Source organism: Phaenicophaeus curvirostris, chromosome 27 (assembly GCF_032191515.1).
Source record: "Phaenicophaeus curvirostris isolate KB17595 chromosome 27, BPBGC_Pcur_1.0, whole genome shotgun sequence".
NCBI classification, from domain to species: domain Eukaryota; kingdom Metazoa; phylum Chordata; class Aves; order Cuculiformes; family Cuculidae; genus Phaenicophaeus; species Phaenicophaeus curvirostris.
In genome coordinates, this window is record NC_091418.1 from 6,531,766 (window position 1) to 6,551,947 (window position 20,182).

Consider the following 20,182-nt stretch of genomic DNA (forward strand, 5'->3'; position numbering starts at 1 on the left):
AAAGCTGGGGAGGGGCTTACCAAGGGCATGGAGCGATAGGGCAAGGGGGGATGGCTTTAAATTGGAAGGGGGAAGATTTTAGTCCTAATGTGCAATCCAAATTCCTCATGATGAGGGCAGTGAGGCCCTGGCCCAGGTTGCCCAGCGCAGTGTTGGCTGCCCCATCCCTGGAGGTGTTCAAGGCCAGGCCGGATGGGGCTTGAAGCAGCCTGATCCAGTGGGAGGTGTCCCTGCCCAAGGCAGGGGTGGGACTGGGTGGGCTTTGAGGCCCCTTCCAACCCAAACCATTCCATGATTACTTAGTCTCTTCTAAAATTGTGGAGAGAGAGAATTTAACTCCTGTATCTTGGGTCTGCCGGAGCAGGGAGGGCATCTTTCCTAGGAGGCTGCTCTTCCTTCTCAGCCTGCCAGGAACTTGGATTGTAACACCCAAGTGAAGAGCTGATGTGTGGTCAATCAGGTCTGTTCCTTGAGTTGTGTGATGGTGAATGGATTGTCCCAAGTGTCTGTTAGGATGGGTAACAAGTAGTGCTTCCAAACTGCCTCTCTTTTACGGTATTGGAAAATTCTGCTTCTTTGCATTCATTAGGAAATCCCTCAGCAAGAAAATGGAGATGACTGTGGAGTTTTTGTATGCAAGTATGCAGATTACATCAGCCGAGACAGACCATTAACTTTTACACAGGTGAGTGGGAGTTCAAACTGGCTCCAGACGTCTTTGCTCAGATACAAGAGCCAGGGAATGTTAGAGATTCCTAGACTGTCCTGAGTTGGAAGGGACCCACAAGGCTTATTGAGTCCAAGTGCTGTCCCTGCACAGGACACCCCAACATTCCCACCGTGGGGCTGAGGGCGTTGGCCAAAGCCTTCTGGAATATTGTCAGGCTGTGACTGCTTCCCTGGGAGCTGTTCCAGAGCTCCACCACCCTCTTGGGGAAGAACCTTCTCCCCATACTCAACCTAACCCTCCCGTGGCATCTTCCTGCCATTGCATCGGGTCCCGAGTTCCACAGCAGCTGCTGATTGTGCCTGGAGCAGGGATGGTGGTTCTATCCCTTGCTCTGGTGTTGGTGCGTAGCTGGTGGGGTTGGAGCACCACAGTGGCCTCAGAAGGGCAGAGCTGTGTTCTCTATCCTTACATCTGGTGTCTGCTACCTACTTCACTTCATGCGATGCCACAGGTGGTGGGGTTTGGATACCTGGCCCTTATGTCTTCTGGAGAAGTGTGTTTTCCCCTGTTAGATGTTTGTGCCTATTTTCTGCATTGTCTTTGTGTTTAAAGGATTTTTCCTTTTCTTTCCAGAGTGACATGCCATACTTCAGAAAGAGGATGGTCTGGGAGATCATCCACCAGCAGCTGCTGTAAGAGGTGTCCGATGAGAGCAGCACTGTGATCACCTCAAGGTGACTGATAAGGCTTTTAGTTATTTTTCGAATACTTTATTTGGATGGGTAGTAGGCACACAAATTTTCCTCTTTAGGCTATGCAGTAGTGGTTAAGGAGGGGTGGTGGTTTCCCGGTTATGGAGGCAGTAACTCTCGTTGCTGTTAGCTAAGGCACCTGACAACACACAAGCAGAAAGGTGGCTGTGATGGGGAGGAGCCAGCACTGTCAGCCTCCGTCACTGAGATGCAGCACACGTGGCCACGTTACAGGCAAAGAGGACTCTCACCCGCGGTGCTGGCGACCCCTGCGTTTGCTGAGCTCATCTGGGCTCCCTGCTTGGCTCCTCGAGGGGACAGGGTTTTAAAAATTCAAGAAATCTTACGACAAAATCAATTTATTATGATGGGGAACAAAGAATGTCACTAATAATAGATTGAAGCAGAAATGTAAATAGTACTTAGAAAAGCTCTTTTTAAGATACGCAGGAACCACATGCTTTTTTTGTAATTCCTCATAAATATTGGTCAACGTTATTAAAAAAAAAGTTATCATAAAAAAAGGTTACGAATCATTTGAAAGAGACACATTTCAAAGTTATAAGTGTAACACTCAATCTCCATTCTAATAATAGTTATCATTTAGCATGTGTTTTAACAGGAAATTTCAAAAAGATCAGGAATATTTAATGAATTATTACAATTTACTGAAATTATCTTAGTATTACCATTGCTTTATATTCCTGGTTTTACTTCTTTAAAAGGTGGACAAACTAAATGGTAGACCTTTTCTTTATAGTGTCTGGTGTTTCTTATGAATATAGTAATGATGGAGCAGAATTTCTCACCCTTAATTTTTTGTTTGGACCTAGAAATATTGTCATTTGGTGACATTTATGTTCATTTTGGCAGAGAGATATTTAAAGTATGTTATAATTCTTTTCTCCTTCCTCTCATTTTTCTCCTAGGGTGGGTGCAAACATACAGTTTTCCTGTGAAGACAATTATGTGCTGTAAGGTTGTAAAAGCATCACTTGTCAGAGATACGCTGACAGATGTGCTGGCTGCCTGGAGTGACCACAGGCCAATTTGCAGAGGTAGGTGTTATTCCTCGAATTTTTTTCCTGAAGTTTAAACGGGTAATTTATAATTTCTGCTAGCCTGGTGCCACCTGTACTGACCCTGTTAGGAGCAAATGCAACTGGGCTTTAAGGAGTGAGCTTATGCTTTTGTGGAAGCCTCTGTTGGAATCACTGGTCTCATTCCTGACTAGTAAACTTTAACTCGCAGCCTCTCATTATGGCTGTAAATTTAAGACTTGGATTGTTCCTCTGAAAGCCTTAAATCAGCTGCTGTAAGGATGCTCTGACGCAGTGCTGGCCTGCCGCTCAGCTCCCCGTGATCCTACAGCAGCTCTGTTTTTTTTGACCTGCATTTTAGAGGCAAAGAGTTATTTTGATTTGCTCTCAACAGCGAATACTTGCAAGAAGAAAGCCAGCAAAAAAGGCACCTGGAGCTCGATCGTTCCGAGTGGACGCTTCGCAGCATGCAGTCACATGTACGTGAGCACTACTGGGATGTGAAATGTGAACTCTCAACTCCTTCTTCATAGAGGTCTTGACACTCTCTAAGTCCAAGCTTTTAGAAAAGAGCCATATGCATCTCATGTCCTTACGGTGCCACCTTAGGCTGCAGCTGACCCAGGAAACCATGGAATCGCAGAGTGGTTTGCGTGAGGAGGGACCTTAAATCCTGTCCAGTTCCAGCCCCTGCCATGGCCAGGGACACCTTCCACACCAGCTTACTCAAAGCACCATCCAACCTGGTCTTAACCATGCTGGGATGAAATCTTTCAGCATGACCTCTCCTTGCTGGATGCATGCTTCATTTTTTCTATTTAGTCTGCCGTCTTCAGGTGAATCTGACAGCTTAGCCAGCTGTGGTGGTGCTGTGCAAGGAACCGCATTGCAAACAGATTTGGAGGAGCAGTAGGAACTTGGGGTCTCACCATCTCCTTTGCCTCACTCAAGTCCAACACATTCAGCTAGCTGTTTTCATTATTTCTACCCCACTGACCTCCACAATCAAAAGGACCCACACAAGCACACACTAGAGCAGCACTGCAGAGCAGCAACACCGGTCAGGAATGAAAGGCAGGATCCCTCAATTAGCTGTGAGGTCACTGGAGGAGGAACTGGATGAAGCTGCGTGAAAAGGGGTGGGGACTGGAGCATCAGTGGCTTCAAAGATGCCTCAGTTGATATGTTCATACTCAAATGAGTGTTTGGTGCAAACCAGGTTGAACCTAGCCTCTCCGGTTCTCTGTGGAACCTCCTGCCCTTGTGCAAGGCAGAGGTGATTTCCGTTTTTGCATATGCGGTTTTCTATCCTTGTTAAGGACATGGCTATGTGACTGGGTGCTGTTAGATTGCCAAACTGGTGTGTGGAAACAGAAATGCCCAGCAATACAGCAGAGAGAGAGAGAAACGCTAGTAAGAAGGCATGGCTGCTGCTGCACACTCGTTCCACAAGCAATTGTCCCCGGGAAAACATCCAAAGAGCCCCCCAGTGCTGATACAACAGCATGTCCAAAACAACATATCACTAACTCAAGGACAAGAGCACACTCCTGCACTGGCGCGCTTCTCCACACTTCTCACCTTTCTGGGGGCTTGACTGCCAGGGCTGCCTCCCCTTTCTCCTCTTCTGCCTTCAGGCCAGGTAGTGTCTTGGCAGAAAGCGTCCTTGCAGGCTGGAGGCACTTCTCATGATAACCCCTTGTGAGTGAGACACAAGAGATGCCCTCAGACAAAAGACAGCGTTGTGGTAGCTCAGACCAGAAGCACAAGCAGAGCTGCTCAGTCCTGTGGGGAAAGCATTGGTGCCAGCACTCATGATTCCCTGGGAGTCTCATTGCCTACCAGGACTTAGGTGGCTGCAATCCCTCAATCTCCACAGGTCAGGAGCACAATTATCATTCCTGTGCTACTCCTTGCTTAGTATTCCCCTTCCCTTGGATGTCTTCTGAAAGGCGGGGCTTGCCAGAAAAAGCCAGAGGCCTCACAGAGACTCTTTGGGGCCAACACCTTCCTCACAGAGACTCTTTGGGGCCAACACCTTCCTCACAGAAAAAGGGGTCCCCGCTGCCTGCCTGGCTCTCATAGATACATTTGCTTCTGAACGCACTGTCAGCCTAAAGATGCGGTTTCCTGGGAGTCTGTGACCAATGCCGAAAGAAGGAACCAAGCTCCTTCTCCCAGGCTGCCATGGGCGTGGAGCACATGCTTGGCCGCTTCTGAAAAACTTCCCAAAAAAGCCTTAATTAGGAAAGGAAATTAAAAAAAGATTGAAAGCCCAGGACAGCGCCAAACTCCCTTTTCTTTGAGAAGATTTGAGGTGAAAGGCATGGATAAGGGGAGTTTGTGGGAGGGATTTGGGGTGAGAGTCATATTTTAGGGCATTTGTGAGGAGATCAGAGGTGAAGGCACGTATTGGGTAAGTTTGGGGAATGAATATGGGGTTAAAGCCAACTTTTGGAGCATTTGTGAGGAGATCAGAGGAGAAAGGCATGAGTTTTTGGAGTTTGGGGAAGGATTTAGTAGTGCAAGTCATCTTTTAGGGGCATTTGTCATGAGCTCAGAGGTCAAAGGCACGGCTTAGGGGGGTTTGTGGGAGGGATTCGGGGTGAACGCGATCTTCTGGGGGCGTTTTCAAGGAGCCCCGCGGTGAGGCCGGGGGCAGCCATGTCCTCCCGTCCGGGCCGCAGTGCGCACGCAGCGCCCCCTGCTGGGCGAGTCTGGGATGGCCGAGAGGCCCCCCCCCCGCCCCTCGCAGCGGCGCCGCCCCGGGAGGGAGCTCGGAGCCCGCCCGGTTCCTGCCGCCGCGGGCACCGACACCTCCCACCGGAGCGAGGGCTCCAAGCCCCCCCGCCTGGCCTCGGACCCCTCCGGGGATGGGGCGGCCAAGGCTTCGCTGGGCAGCCCGGGCCAGCGCGTCTCCGCCCTCAGAGGAGAACGTTTCTGCTAGAGATCTCGCCTCAGTCCCCTCACCCCCCCCCTCCAGCTCCCCAAAACGCAACCTTCACAGAATCACAGAATCACAGAACAACCAGGTTGGAAGAGACCCACCGCATCATCGAGTCCAACCGTTCCCATCAAACACCGATCCCATGAATTTTGTCCTGGTTTCCAGGATTTTGCCCCCAGATCCTTGTATTTTGTCCAAAATTCCACAAATTTTGCCCCCAAATCCTTGTATTTTGCCCCAAACTCCACAAATTTTGCCCCCCAAAATTCTCAAATGCCATGAATTTTGTCCCAAATTCCATAAATTTTGCTCCCAAAATTCCCCGATCCCATGAATTTTGTCCCGGTTTCCAGGATTTTGCCCCCACATCCTTGTATTTTGCCCCAATCTCGAAGAATTTTGCCCTGGGGAGGGGCCGTTGCCCCCAAAGTCCCCGATTCCCGGGTTTCCTCCCCGAACCCTCAGTCACTGGAGGCGTCGCTGCCGCTTTCTTCCTCCTCCTCGTCCTCCTCTTCCTCGTCCTCTTCCTCCTCGTCGCTGAGCCGGGGGCTGCGGGGGGGCCCCGCCTCGCTGCCCCCCGCCTCGGACCCTTCTTCCTCCCCTCCTCCTCCTCCTTCCTCTTCACCGCAAATCTCCTCACTGATAGACCCAAAAGATGACTATTGCCCCCCGTCCCTTCCCCAAGCTCCCCCAAATGTCTAATTTCACCTCAAGCCTTTTCTAATTTCCCCTCAAATGCTCCCCAAATGTGATTTTGTTTAGCTCAGACCCCCTCATTAGCTCCCCCAAATGGTGATTTTCACCTCAAATCTCCTCTCAAACTCACCAAAACTGCAAGTCACCCACATCACCCCACAGCCCTCCCCACCCTCTCCAAAAACCATGACTTTCACCTCAAATCTTCTCACGTTTCCACTCAAACTGCCCCGTGATACGGTTGTTTTACCCCAAATCCCCTCATAAAATCCCTCCAAACACAAATTGTACCACAAATCTCCTTACAAAAGCCCAAAATCCTTTCCCCAGATTCCCCCAAACCAAGGCTGTCACCTCAAATCCTCTGAAATTTCCCTTCAAAGTCCCCCAAATATGATTTTTTTACCCCAAATTCCCTCTGTAAATCCCCCAAATGCAACCTTCACCTCAAATCTCCTCACAATTCCCTCCAAAAGACGACTTTCACCCCAAATCTCTTTTCCAATCACCCCCAAACTATATCTTTCCCCTCAAATATTCTCAAAATTCCACTCATACTCCTTCCAAATATGATTTTTACCCCAAGTCCCGTTACAAACTCCCTCTAAATCCAACTTTTACCACACATCTCCTCACAAATGCGCCCAGAGGATGACTTTACACCCCAATGCCTTTCAAACCCCGCAAAACCATGACTTTCACCTCAAATCTTCTCACGTTTCCCCTCAAACTGCCCCAAAATTTGATTGTTTTACCCCACATCCCCTCACAAAATCCCCCAAAATGCAACTTTTACCTGACCACATCTCTAAGACTCTTTACACCCCAAATCTCTTCCCCAACTTCCCCCAAACCATGTCTTTCACCTCAAATACTCTTACATTTTGCTTCAAACTCCCCCATATGTGATTTTTTACCCTAAATGCCCTCACTAAATCCCTTAGTGCTTGCTCCCAGGCCGGCAGCATCTCAGCTCAGCAAGAGCCATGACACTCGATTCCTTTGGCCTTGCCGGCTCCTCTCTGTGGATTCTCTGGTGCCTAATACAAGTAGCATCCGGCACCGCGGGTGGGATGGGGGAGATGGGTGCTGGCATTGCCCCGCTGGGTGGGACATGGGGACTTGGGCGTCCGGCCCTGCCAGGTGCCCTGCACAGCCCTGTCCGGCAGCAGGGGGACGGTGACCCCCGTGCAGGGACAGGGCGCTGCCATAGGATACAAGTCCTTTGCTATGTGTGGGTCTCTAGGCAGAAAGGCTCCTGTCCCCTCCGTGGGGGCAGTGCCGTGGCTCCAGGCAGGGCAGCGGCCATGGCTGTGCTCACTCTGTCCCAGATGCTGGATGCTGCCCTCTCTTCTCCTGGTCTCATCAACTCTGGGGACCTGCACAGCCTCCCGCAGGCCGTGCTCCAGCACCTGGGGCTGCAGGACCCGCCTGTCCAGGTGCTGGGACATAACACGACGCTTCTCCTGGGGAGCACCCAGAGCCTGGTGTCCCCAGCAAAGAAGGAACAGGGTGGAGGTCCTGGCACAGGGCTTGAGCCACTTGTCCCTCTGAAGGCCCTGCAGCTGGGGACTGTGAGCAGCCTCTGGGGCAGCTGGAGAAGGACACAAGCGAGACCAGCATCTCCAAGGTGAGGCTCTGCCTGGTGCCCTTTGCGCTCCCCTGCAGGATGCCTGCTCCTCCAGGGCCTGCACTGTCACTGTGCTGCTCTCAGACCAAGGTCTGGCTTTAGACCCAGCACGTAACAGTGTATGTGGCTGCACTGCAGGAGGGAGATGGAGTTTGGGGCTGAAATGCAGTTTGGGGGGAAGAGCTGGGGCTGAAATGCTGCTCCGCTTGCTCTGGGTCCTCCACCTGTGGGTCTGACACAGCCAACAGTGGCTGCACTGATGGAGCTTAACCCCATGCTGCCTGCGAGCTCTGAGCTGGTGGACAGAGGGGCTGGAGGTTCTGCTCCCCAGGGACCCTCCGCTGGGGCTCACCCCTGCCACTCCTCTCTCCCAGACTCTGCGCAAGGAGATCTGTTCTTGCCTGCTTCTGCTCAGCCATTGCTTGGAGTTAAATCTCCATGGCGGGGCCTCCAGTACTTGTGGGTTCTGTCAGCTCATGATCTCATTCCTCCCTGTGCTAGTAAAAGGAGGACCAGGAAGAATATTCAGTCCTTATTGGATGCAAAGGGAACAACTGTGCCACAGGCTGAGGACAAGGCTGAGGTACTTAATGCCTCCTTTCCCTCAGACTCTAATAGTAAGGAAAGTTGTTCCCTGTATGTACATACCCAGGATCCTGAGGAGCACAACAAAGCTCCCATGAGCCAAGAGGAAGTGGTTAGAGGCTTGCTTGGCCAATCAGAAACTCACAAGTCTATGGGGCCAGATGGGATCCACTCGAGAGTATTGAGGGAGCTGGCAGACGTGCTGGCCAAACCCCTTTCTACCATCTACAAGACTGCTGGTCTTGTCTGACTGGGGAAGTTCCACTGGACTGGAGGCTGATGTTGTGCCCATCTACAAGAAGGGTCGCAGGGAGGATCCAGGGAACTCCAGGCCTGTCAGTCTGACCTCAGTGCCAGGGAAAGTCATGGAACAGGTGATCTTGAGGCTGGACCGCTGGGCTGATACCAATGGCATGAGGTTTAACAAGGCCAAATGCAAGGTCCAGCTCTTGGGGCACAACAACCCTGAGCAGCTACAGACTAGGAGAAGTCTGGCGGCAAAGCTGCCTGGAGGAGAGGGACCTGGGGGTGTTGGTTGAACATGAGCCAGCAGTGTGCTCAGGTGGCCAAGAAGGCCAATGGCATCTTGGCTTGTATCAGAAACGGCGTGGCCAGCAGGTCCAGGGAGGTTCTTCTCCCTCTGTACTCGGCACTGGGGAGACTGCTCCTCAAATCCTGGGTTCAGTTCTGGGCCCCTCACCACAAGAAGGATGTTGAGGCTCTGGAGCGAGTCCAGAGAAGAGCAACAAAGCTGGTGAGGGGGCTGGAGAACAAGTCTTACAAGGAGCAGCTGAGAGAGCTGGGGTTGTTTAGGCTGGAGAAGAGGAGGCTGAGGGGAGACCTCATTGCTCTCTACAACTACCTGAAAGGAGGTTGTAGAGAGGAGGGTGCTGCCCTCTTCTCCTAAGTGATGAGGGACAGGACAAGAGGGAGTGGCCTCAAGCTCTGCCAGGGGAGATTTAGGCTGGACATTAGGAAAAAATTTTTCACAGAAAGGGTCATTGGGCACTGGCAGAGGCTGCCCGGGGAGGTGGTTGATTCACCTTCCCTGGAGGTGTTTAAGGCATGGGTGGACGAGGTGCTGAGGGGCATGGTTTAATGGTTGATAGGAATGGTTGGACTTGATGATCTGGTGGGTCTTTTTTGACTAAGTGATTCCGTGTGTGTAAAGCAGCATTTTGGTTTCTAAGTTTCTTCAATCATCACTGAAGTGTTTTAATTCCTGTGTCTGTTTATAGAACAAAACTAACCAATTTTCTTGTTGCTTTCTTTGGTATCTTACTTGCATGGCATCTTTGTTTCCATGATATGGAGATGCAAAACCATCAGGATAAGGAGTCTCAATTCCATCCAGATCTCCAAAAAATGTAAGTTAACATTAAATAATTCATTTACCATCTGGCCCCAGCTCATCTATGTTATACCAGCATTTGGCTGCAAAGCTTTAATTAGAACCTTAGAATGATATCCAACATCACAAGCAGGAAGCACATTTCAATTACTCAATATAATATTTAATCTTCTTTTTCCCCTCCAAGCACACTAAATTGTAACCATCCAAAACATTTTTCATCATCCTGCAAAAGCAGTAGTCATTAATACACTGACCTTTACATTCAGTCAAAAATACCTCTATTTTTGTTGGGAAAAAGTTCATGCTAAAAGAGTCTGAATAGAAGGACAGGAGAAGCTTTCATGTCACTCTCATACTGGTGGGGTAAGAGAAGACAAAAGATACTTCTGTTACCACATCAGTGCCACTTAACCATAGCCTGGTTGGATCTCTGGGGATGTGTCCCTGAATTTGTAAGCGCATGGCCAACCTCTGCTGACTTTGCTAAAGCTTCCAATTATAATATCTAGGCTCCTTAAATCAGCTTCTCAACTTAGAACCAGACTGACTGCATTTAATGTTGGTATTTAAAGATATTTAGAAAAACAAGTTACCTGTTTTAAAGGAAGTTTTAACATGGAAAGAATAAATATGAGCATTACAAATTTTCCACAAATACAGACATTACACCTGTAGAAATAAGTATCAAGAATCCCCAAATAAGTTATTAATTTAATTAACACTGTACAAAATCGTGTACATAGCAAAATCAGCAACAGAGTTCATATTAAGTAAAACAACAATCTCAAACTTAGAGAAAGTAAATATTGTTGCATTCTATTAACTACCATATCATTGTGTGCTGCCTCTGCTTGGTCTTCTCAGAGTTCCACTTTCAGTCAGGATCCTTATAACGTTTGGTATATCAATTCCTTAGTTGAAGGCAAACAAACTGAAACCGAAAACAAATGGTTCAATGATAAAATACATTAAAAAGCACAAGCTGTACTGAAACATTTAGATGCCAAGATGAGTTTGGATCTTTTCTTATTAAATCATAGAATGGTTTGTGTTGGAAGGGGCCTTAAAGATTATCCAGTTCCAACCCGCCTGCCCTGGGCAGGGACACCTTCCACTGGGTCAGGTTGCCCAAAGCCTCATCCAACCTGGCCTTGAACACCCCTAGGGATGGGGCAGCCACAACTTCACTGGGCGACCTGGGACAGTGCACCACCACCCTCACAGGAAACATTTTTTTTTCTAATATTTAATCTAATTCTTCCCTCTTTCACCTTAAAACGATTCCCCCTCATCCTATCACTGCACTCCTTGATAAAGAGACCCTCCCCAGCATTCCTGTAGGCCCAATTTAAGTACTCAAATGTGCTCCTTGAAGTACTGGAGGATGAAAAAATACCGTAACTGTTAACAATCACGATGTGCCTAGGAATTTTAAGTGTGTATTCCTATAAACAGCTGCACTGGTTCTGTTAAAGGGTCTATCTTGTCCCTCTAGTCTTGTCTCAACTTTCAAAGATCTGCAGCTGAGAATGAGAAAAGCATGACCAGAACTGCTTGATTTCACCACTGCAACAACAAGTCAAAGTTTCCTCTTCTGCACACAAGCCAGAAGGCCGCGTTGCTTTGATGGAACTAATGCTCTTGACTTTAGCAGCAGGAGAGGAGTAGAAGAAACACACAGACAGCTTAAGTGATGGTAATAACCATTCAGTGGCCGTAAACAAATGCTAAGGGAAGAGTTAGTGGAAAGGAAGTGTGCCTGATGCTTGGTAGCATGTGGGAATATTATCTCCTCCCAATCTCAGATGACTTTTAGCTCAGGGAACTTTCCAAGTCTGATATGGCAGACTTTTCAGTAGCCCTCAAGGGGTTCCACGTTTCCAAACACTTGTCCAGTCTAGCCAAGACAGTGCAGACAAAGACACACAACATTTTTTTATCCACAGCATCCTTTTGCAAGGAGTTCCATAGATCTTCCACCTACTGCATGAAGAACCACCTCTTTCTGTCCATTCTGAAATGTAACTCCCTCACTACTCCAACTTTAAGGATCAAAAGTGATTGGAAGTAATAGAATACTGTCAGTCATCTCTATCCACAAGTGATTTTACGAATCTCTATTATAGTCTCTCGAGCATCTCTTTTCCAGGCCAAGAGGAGTCCTAGCTTTCTGTTGGTTCTTACATGGAAGAAATTCCCGTATTTCATTGCCTTCTCTAAACCATTTGCAGCAATTAAGTCCTTTATCTGAAAGAAGGGAAATAGAAATATGTGCCCTATGCCAGATACAGGGAAAACATGAGTTCATGCAACAGCAAAATGATGACCTATCTTGCTTTCCATTCTTTCCTTAATTCCTTGTACTCAAGGTACTCATAAGCTGGTATTTCCACTGATCTGATGAGAGGGTTTTGAAATTCAACAAACACTTTAACTTCTTTGACTAACATCATATCACAATTTTTTGTCATCCAGATACTTATCCCTTTATCCATGTAAATTGTGAAGATACTAAACAGCGCCAGTCTTAAGCACTGGCACACAGTTCTGTAGTGGAACCTGTTTTCATTGTAAAAAGTAACTGCCCACTTGCTATCTGTTTATTATTTAAAAAACATAAGCATTCTTTTCTTTTCCTACAGCCACTTAGTTTCCTTAAAAGCCTCCCATCAGGGCATCTATCAAAAGCTTCTTGGAATTCCAAACAGACTACGTGAACTGGATCGCTTTTACCTGACTCCTTTGCTGACCCCTTTCAAACTACTCCAGAAAAGTTTGTGAGGAAGGATTTCTTATCACAAAAGCTATATTCTTTGCTTCTCCATCATAGAATCATAGAATAATAGAATCACCAGGTTGGAAGAGACCCACTGGATCATTAAGTCCAACCATTCCTATCCAACACTAAACCATGTCCCTTAGCACCTCGTCCACCCGTGCCTTAAACACCTCCAGGGAAGATGAATCAACCACCTCCCTGGGCAGCCTCTGCCAGTGCCCAATGACCCTTTCTGTGAAAAATTTTTTCCTAATGTCCAGCCTAAACCTCCCCTGGCGGAGCTTGAGGCCATTCCCTCTTGTCCTGTCTCCCATCACTTGGGAGAAGAGGCCAGCTCCCTCCTCTCTACAACCTCCTTTCAGGTAGTTATAGAGAGCAATGAGGTGTCCCCTCAGCCTCCTCTTTTCCAGGCTAAACAACCCCAGCTCTCTCAGCCGTTCCTCATAAGGCCTGTTCTCCAGCCCCTTCACCAGCTTCGTTCTTGAATATTGTCAGGCCTGGCACTCACTTTTCCATTTGTCTAACCCACAGATGATCCTACACTTACTTCTCCAGGCTCTGTACTACCTACCTTCCCCCCAGAGCCCCTCCTGGTACAGAGGAGGGTTTTCCTGATACTGACTCGTGTGAAGAATGAGCCCTTGGCAAAAGGCAGCGGTGCTCTCCGTAGTAGTGCTTAGCTCCGAGGAAATTCAGCTTCCTATGGTCGTCTCCACAGGGAAGCGAGCATTTAGAGAGCAGGAAGGAATCTCCTGGAAAAGCTGCACAGCTTGCACACTCTTCCCAGGGCCCAGTGTATTTCACAATCGCATTCAGCTTACACCCCGGCTGCTCTGTGACAAATTAAAATCTCTGCCTGCTCTGCTGTTTCTGACATGCTGTGCTCCCTGGGTTACCCAAAACTGGGAAGATAGGCTGTTTGAAGACAGAGCTTTGCCCAGGCCCTGTTGGTCCCGTGGGATGTGCCTGAGATCTGAGCTATCAAGACTTGCCAAGCTAACCTGATCGCCTTCTGTGACAAAGTGCCTCGGCTGCTGGATGAGGGAAGGGCTGTGGATGTATCTTCCTGGACTTCAGTAAAGCCTTTGTCACGGTTTCTCACAGCATTCTGCTTGGGAAACTGTCAGCCTCTGGCCTGGACAGGCGCACACTCTCCTGGGTGGAAAACTGGTTGGATGGAGGGCCCAGAGAGTGGTGGGAAATGGAGTTAACTCCAGCTGGAGGCCAGTTCCAAGTGGTGTCCCCCAGGGCTCAGTTCTGGGTCCAGCCCTGTTCAATGTCTTTATCAATGACCTGGATGAAGGCATCGAGTGCACCCTTAGCAAGTTTGTGGATGACACTAAGTTGGGTGGATGTGTGGATCTGCTGAAGGGTAGGGAGGCTCCAAAGGGATCTGAACAGGCTAGATCCATGGGCTGAGACCAATGGTGTGAGGTTTAACAGCGCCAAATGGGGGGTCCTGCACTTGGGACACAACAACCCTGAGCAGCTACAGACTAGGAGAAGTCTGGCTGGAAAGCTGCCTGGAGGAGAGGGACCTGGGGGCGTTGGTTGACAGCGACTGAACATGAGCCAGCAGTGGCCCAGGTGGCCAAGAAGGCCAATGGCATCTTGGCTTGGATCAGAAACGGTGTGACCAGCAGGTCCCGGGAGGTTCTTCTCCCTCTGTACTCGGCACTGGGGAGACCGCTCCTCGAATCCTGGGTTTAGTTCTGGGCCCCTCACCACAAGAAGGATGTTGAGGCTCTGGAGCGAGTCCAGAGAAGAGCAACAAAGCTGGTGAAGGGGCTGGAGAGCATGTCTTATGAGGAACGGCTGAGAGAGCTGGGGGTGTTTAGGCTGGAGAAGAGGAGGCTGAGGGGAGACCTCATTGCTCTCTACAACTACCTGAAAGGAGGTTGTAGAGAGGAGGGAGCTGGGCTCTTCTCCCAAGTGACATGGGGCAGGACAAGAGGGAATGGCCACAAGCTCTGCCAGGGGAGATTTAGTCTGGACATTAGGAAAAAATTTTTCACAGAAAGGGTCATTGGGCACTGGAACAGGCTTCTCAGGGAGGTGGTTGATTCACCTTCCCTGGAGGTGTTTAAGGCACGGGTGGACGAGGTGCTAAGGGACATGGTTTAGTGTTGGATAGGAATGGTTGGACTTGATGAACCGGTGGGTGTCTTCCAACCTGGTGATTCTATGATTCTATGATTCAATTCTTTAAGATTGGTTTGAAGTTGAAATGAAGTAGCACAGATTTTAATTCACAGCTTTCAGAATTCAGGAAAAACATTTCTCTTATTCTACTGTTTAATAAAACTTTGTTACATGGCAAACATGAATAACGCATGCAGTAAAGGATATATCCAATAACTTACACAAAGACAGCCTTACCTCCATGATAAAAAATAACAATATTGCCATGTACATTCTTTTTTTTTTTCCTGACTGCTGAGGGCACAAATATCCTCTCACAAGGGAGACTAGATGCAGTGCAGTCCTTGGAATAAAGTAAGCTGCTGGTATTTAGAATGGGGCTATAAAAACCTAGGGACACCAGAAGAAAAAAAACCATAACAGTATCTTGTTTTGTGATGACAATACTTTACAATGCTAAAAGTGGTGGAGAAAGGGGAAGAAAAAATGAGAAGAGGTTGGAAGGGAGATGGGCCTTGCAGATCAAGAGGCCAAGAGGAGTACAGCAGTGTTTTGAGCTACTTTTAGGAGCATAAGTTAACTTTCCTTCCCAATACAGTGGTTCACCGGTAGCCCACGTGTAGAAGTAAGAGAGAAGGTCGCATTACACTCAAAATCGACCACCATCTGCTATTACACTGTACAAGACAGTGCTGTGTAATTACAGCATCACTTCTTTACGTTCAGACACAAATAATTTTTCTCTGAAAGCTCTGCCTAGGGAGTCACACACACAGAATTGAGCAGCCTCAGAAACTATCTCAGCTTCTGAAGCATCCCCATTGCAAATTCACTGGTATCCTTTAAGCCACCTAGAAGAAATTTGACATCTATGGGAAATTTTCAAACAAACCCAAATTTCCATGGCACTGCAAGATGCTTCTGACCCTGGAAAAACGATCCCTCACTAAAAAAAACAGGGAAGTCTAATTTCAGTCTTTATGCAACAGAGCACTCACAGTTTTCAGTTGATCAGGCTGAATTTACCGTAAGTAAACAATCAAAGCATACTTTTTGAGTGTTATTTCTTTGTCTTTCTAAATGGGCATTATCCAAGGGACTCCAAGAGAATGATTCAGAACCTATATCAACCATACTGAAATAGTCTGAGCATGCATGCCAACTGAAGAAATCTTCTCTAGGAAACAGATCAAATATTGACTGAAAATCATAAAGTTTGTGAAATTAAACCTCATGTTACATTCAGAACTGTACAGCTCTTAGTGGAAATAAAGGTATACACTGACTAGTCTTTCAGATTGAAGCTGCTACATTTTCTAAATGACAATACATTTCTTACATTTAGAATTCTAAGTTTACTAAGATAAACTTAACTTCCGATCTTCTAATTATTTACCAGACTTACGGAAATGAGCAGTCCCCTCAGTATTTCTTTTTCAATTCTGACAGCTTGATTAAGTGTTACAATCCAAATGAGAATTTATGCAAGGTGAAAGATTGCAGTTAGTAACTATTTAACTGTATTAGGAAGGTTGGCTCAAGCCAGGCTCTACAACAAAAGATGGAGCTTTTTACAAGGTTTTTTTATATCCAGCATCAGATGAAGTTGCTGAATAAGGAAAAAAAGAATTATGTCATTAATTTATGTTCTTCCTCATTCTGAAATACAATTGCTTTCCAATAGGAACATGTAGCAAGCTGTAACACACTGTCCAATACAGGCTACACACTGGATTCACACATGTGTGTATGAGTTCCCAAATAAAAATGCATGAATGACTTTACTATCTTAGGAGCATGTTTGAATAAGTTTTGAAATTCTTGGAAGGAAAATCAATGCACAGTGAACACAAGAGCTCAGTGTATTTAAGCAGTAGATGAAAGGCATAATTAATCTGGGTAGGAGAAAACTTATGGAAGGTTATTTATTCCATACCTAATTATTACACTTCTCTTCCTTTCATTGCACACATTATATACTTTCACCTTCTAAAAATTATTCTTGACTGTGAACTTGTATGTTAAAGTTGTAGATGCATGCAGGAGATATGAAATGAGAGGAATGACTTTGTTTCTATTTAAGTCTTTCTAAATGGTTCTTCCTTAGATACATTGGTTTTATGTAAACATAAACTTGGAATTTTTTTTAAAGTATCTGATCTTATATCTCTGTAAGTTATATCCTAGGTAGTTCTGATAAGCATGCAATACCATTTCCAAATTGCTATAACTTGAATGGATGAAACATGTTTAAAACATGACTGCAAATTTGAAAACAATTTACCACACAATGGAGGAAAAGGTTTTCTTTCATATTTTTGTCCATTACATTTTGTCTTTGTTTTCCTGAGGTGATTAATTACTATAAAATGGAAAAGAAAATTTAAGCAACTGTATTTCCCAGGAAGGAAGCAAATGAAAAACCAAGGAGAGTTTTTCCTGTTGACATACTTGCTATTTAATGCTGCAACTCCTACAGTGCTTCTAGGAGTTGAGATGCTAGCAATATAATTCCATTGCTGTACGTGTGGGTCCCATCTTTCTATAGTATTAAGGTAACTCCACAGCATACACTGGACCTTCAAGCATTTCTACTCCTTAAAAAAAGAATTAAGTACAAATTTCGGTGACCAATGGTGTATTAAATTCATGCTTCAATTCCATGTATGCAGATAAGGAATTTCAGCTGGTATTAAACTACCTAAAAGCTGCCTTGTCGTTTGGTAGAATAAACAAATATAAACAAAGTACTTCACATACAGTGTTTTCTGAATATGCATTATCTTTCGCCAAAAGATTAGAGGAAAGCTGCTTTAGTTCTGATGGTCTTTTCGTAGACTTTTATCTCTTCCACTTCTGTTGACCTTCTTCTGAATCAAATTTGAGCCCCTAAATGAGAAACAATTCTATTCTTTTAAAGAAAGGCAAAGATGGAGCCAGGCAATGAAAAATATGCCCAAACCAATCAATAATGCCTTATTCTGAGCCATGTGAATCTCTGTAGTTCCTCCAGCATGAAGCCTGAGTGTGTGGGTAGCTGGCTGTCCTTCCTAGCTAAAGTATCGTAACATCTTACTGCCTGTAAGGGGATCACACTTCTGGACAAGAGCTGGCTTGTATGTGTTGTCCTTGAGGCACAGGAGAGTGAACTTGGCTGTGTTGGCAAAATAAGGAATTTGTTTATATATTTATTTGATCTCTCATTTTTTTCCCCACAACCTAATCCACTAAAGAAGATAAACTTCTTATTAGCATGACTGGAATTGATTACAAACAAAAACTCCGCTCCAATATCTAAGTAGATATGTGCCTTTAATTTACAGGTTTGAGATATGGGTAGATTATAGGTGTTAATTATAGCCAATGGTAAAATGTGTCATCTTTACTTTTGTAAAAAATTTATTTAGCTATTTCTGTACAGATTAGCTTGTAATGGGAGAAGGTTGTTTGGTTTCTGTGGTTGTGAACCCAGATCATGACTGTGGACATTTGTGCTGCCCTTTTGTGGGGTGCAAACTAATTATTTAGTCTAATTTCTGTTACTACACAATGAAAACATGAAAATTTTGTATCTTACTGAAAAATCACAGAGCTTTTGCATCAAATTGAAACAGGCAAAGCTCAACCACCATGAAACTTTCTAACTGAAGTGAAGCCAGAGCCTGAAAACTAAAGAAAAACACCTTTCTTTAAAATGCTTATGTGCCAAGCCCATACCCAAACTGCATGTATTTGGTGGCATTTCCTAGAGTTTACCTCATGGAAATTGAGTGCATGTTGCGACAAAGAGCTTTTCTGCCCCTAGCCAGTCGTTCTTCAAAACATGAATGACTAAGTCAACAAAACCACTTTTCCAATAGCAGTGCTTGAAGACCTGCTATTTTTATCAGAGCCCATGCCAGTAATGATATTATTGAAAATAACGGTGTATATGTGAGAGGAGGCTAAATGAAAGAAAAAGGGAGGAACCAATAAAGCAAAATTAATGAACTGAAACAAATGCACGGCAGGTGATAAATTACTTAGATAATGTAGATATAGATACAGGTATCTGTTACGGTATAATGTCATTGACTACATGGCACTTTTTATACTCTACCATGAACATATTTCTTTTGTCCTATTTACTACTCCAGCATTTTATACCCTTGACATTTCTCTATTATAATTTCCTCCTTCTTTATTGAGTTTTAAACACTTTTTGAGCTAAACATATAGTGTTATAATTTACATATGGATATGGAAGAGAAATCTGAATATATTTTTGAATCTTGAAAAACTGATAATTAGGTGATTGATAATTCAATCCCCTCATGTTTTTAAAAGTTGGTTTCTTTGAGTTATGATTAAGATATTTTCTTTGATTCAGGAATTTCTCCCTTTCTGCCATTTTCATTAGAAGTGAGTGGTTATTACTAGAGGTTATAAGTACATTAATGATCAAAATCAATCATCAACTATTTCATCAGCACCAAGAGACAAAAACCATCGGGGAGAATAAAACCTGTTTAAAAATAACACAAAAACTGTGTGAACTCCTAGATTAAGATGTGACTGCCAAAGGAACAGAGAAGTAAAATTCAGTCTCTCAATGTGAAGACTGCTAAGGATCAAAGAAGAACAAACAAGCAAACAAATTATTTGAGAAGGACCAACAAACATAAAAATATGATATGCCTTCTGACTTCTAGTCTCTTATTAACCAATACTGGAATACTTAATCATTCAAGCCAAGATAATGAACTCTGTGATTGAAACCATCCAATAAAAGAAAGGCAACACTCAACATATACCGTAACCCTTCCGAATGAATGACCTATGACCTTAGGACTTGCTTACATTTCAGTCTTAGGAAAAGTTTGTATCACATTAAGCATTATATCTTTAAAATTCTCTACAACTTGAAAGTCCTGGCATTTCATCTCTGCCTACTGGCATGTACAATAGTCTTGTAATTCAGTATAGATACATTTTATTTTTAGTCTCTCGTGGGTGATATCTCAGAAAGTCACACAGTCTAGCCAGTATATCTGTAATGCCACTCCAAGCTATTTTTGCAGAGTAAATAATTTTTTAAATATAGTATTGAATTACAATATCAGTAATATAATTTCAACGTGACAAAAATGCCACAAGCAGCAGACTACTTGGTGGATCATAGAATCATAGAATAACCAGGTTGGAAGAGACCCGCTGGATCATCTAGACCAACCATATGGATAGCATAAAGGAAGAGAGAAGAAAAAACTGCATTTGAACACAAGAGAAATTGAGGTTTGGATTATATAGAAAATTTGAAATGGGTCTGAAGCAGCATTTAAAATGAAGGAAAAAAAGATACACTATATCCCTGACTGCATATCCATTGTTTTTATGTTTTTAAAAGCTTGTTACGCATCTCCATAGTAACAGATTAAACAGCAGTAGATTAAATTAATGGAAAAAAAAAGATGCATAGAGCTTTTAGGAAAGAGAAGAACTGTCTGTGTATGGTAATTTTACAGTGGACTTCTGTGTCTTTGGGGAAGGGAAATGGTGACCATTTACTCAAAATGCTAACGAGGAAAGGGATTTGCTTGGAAAGATA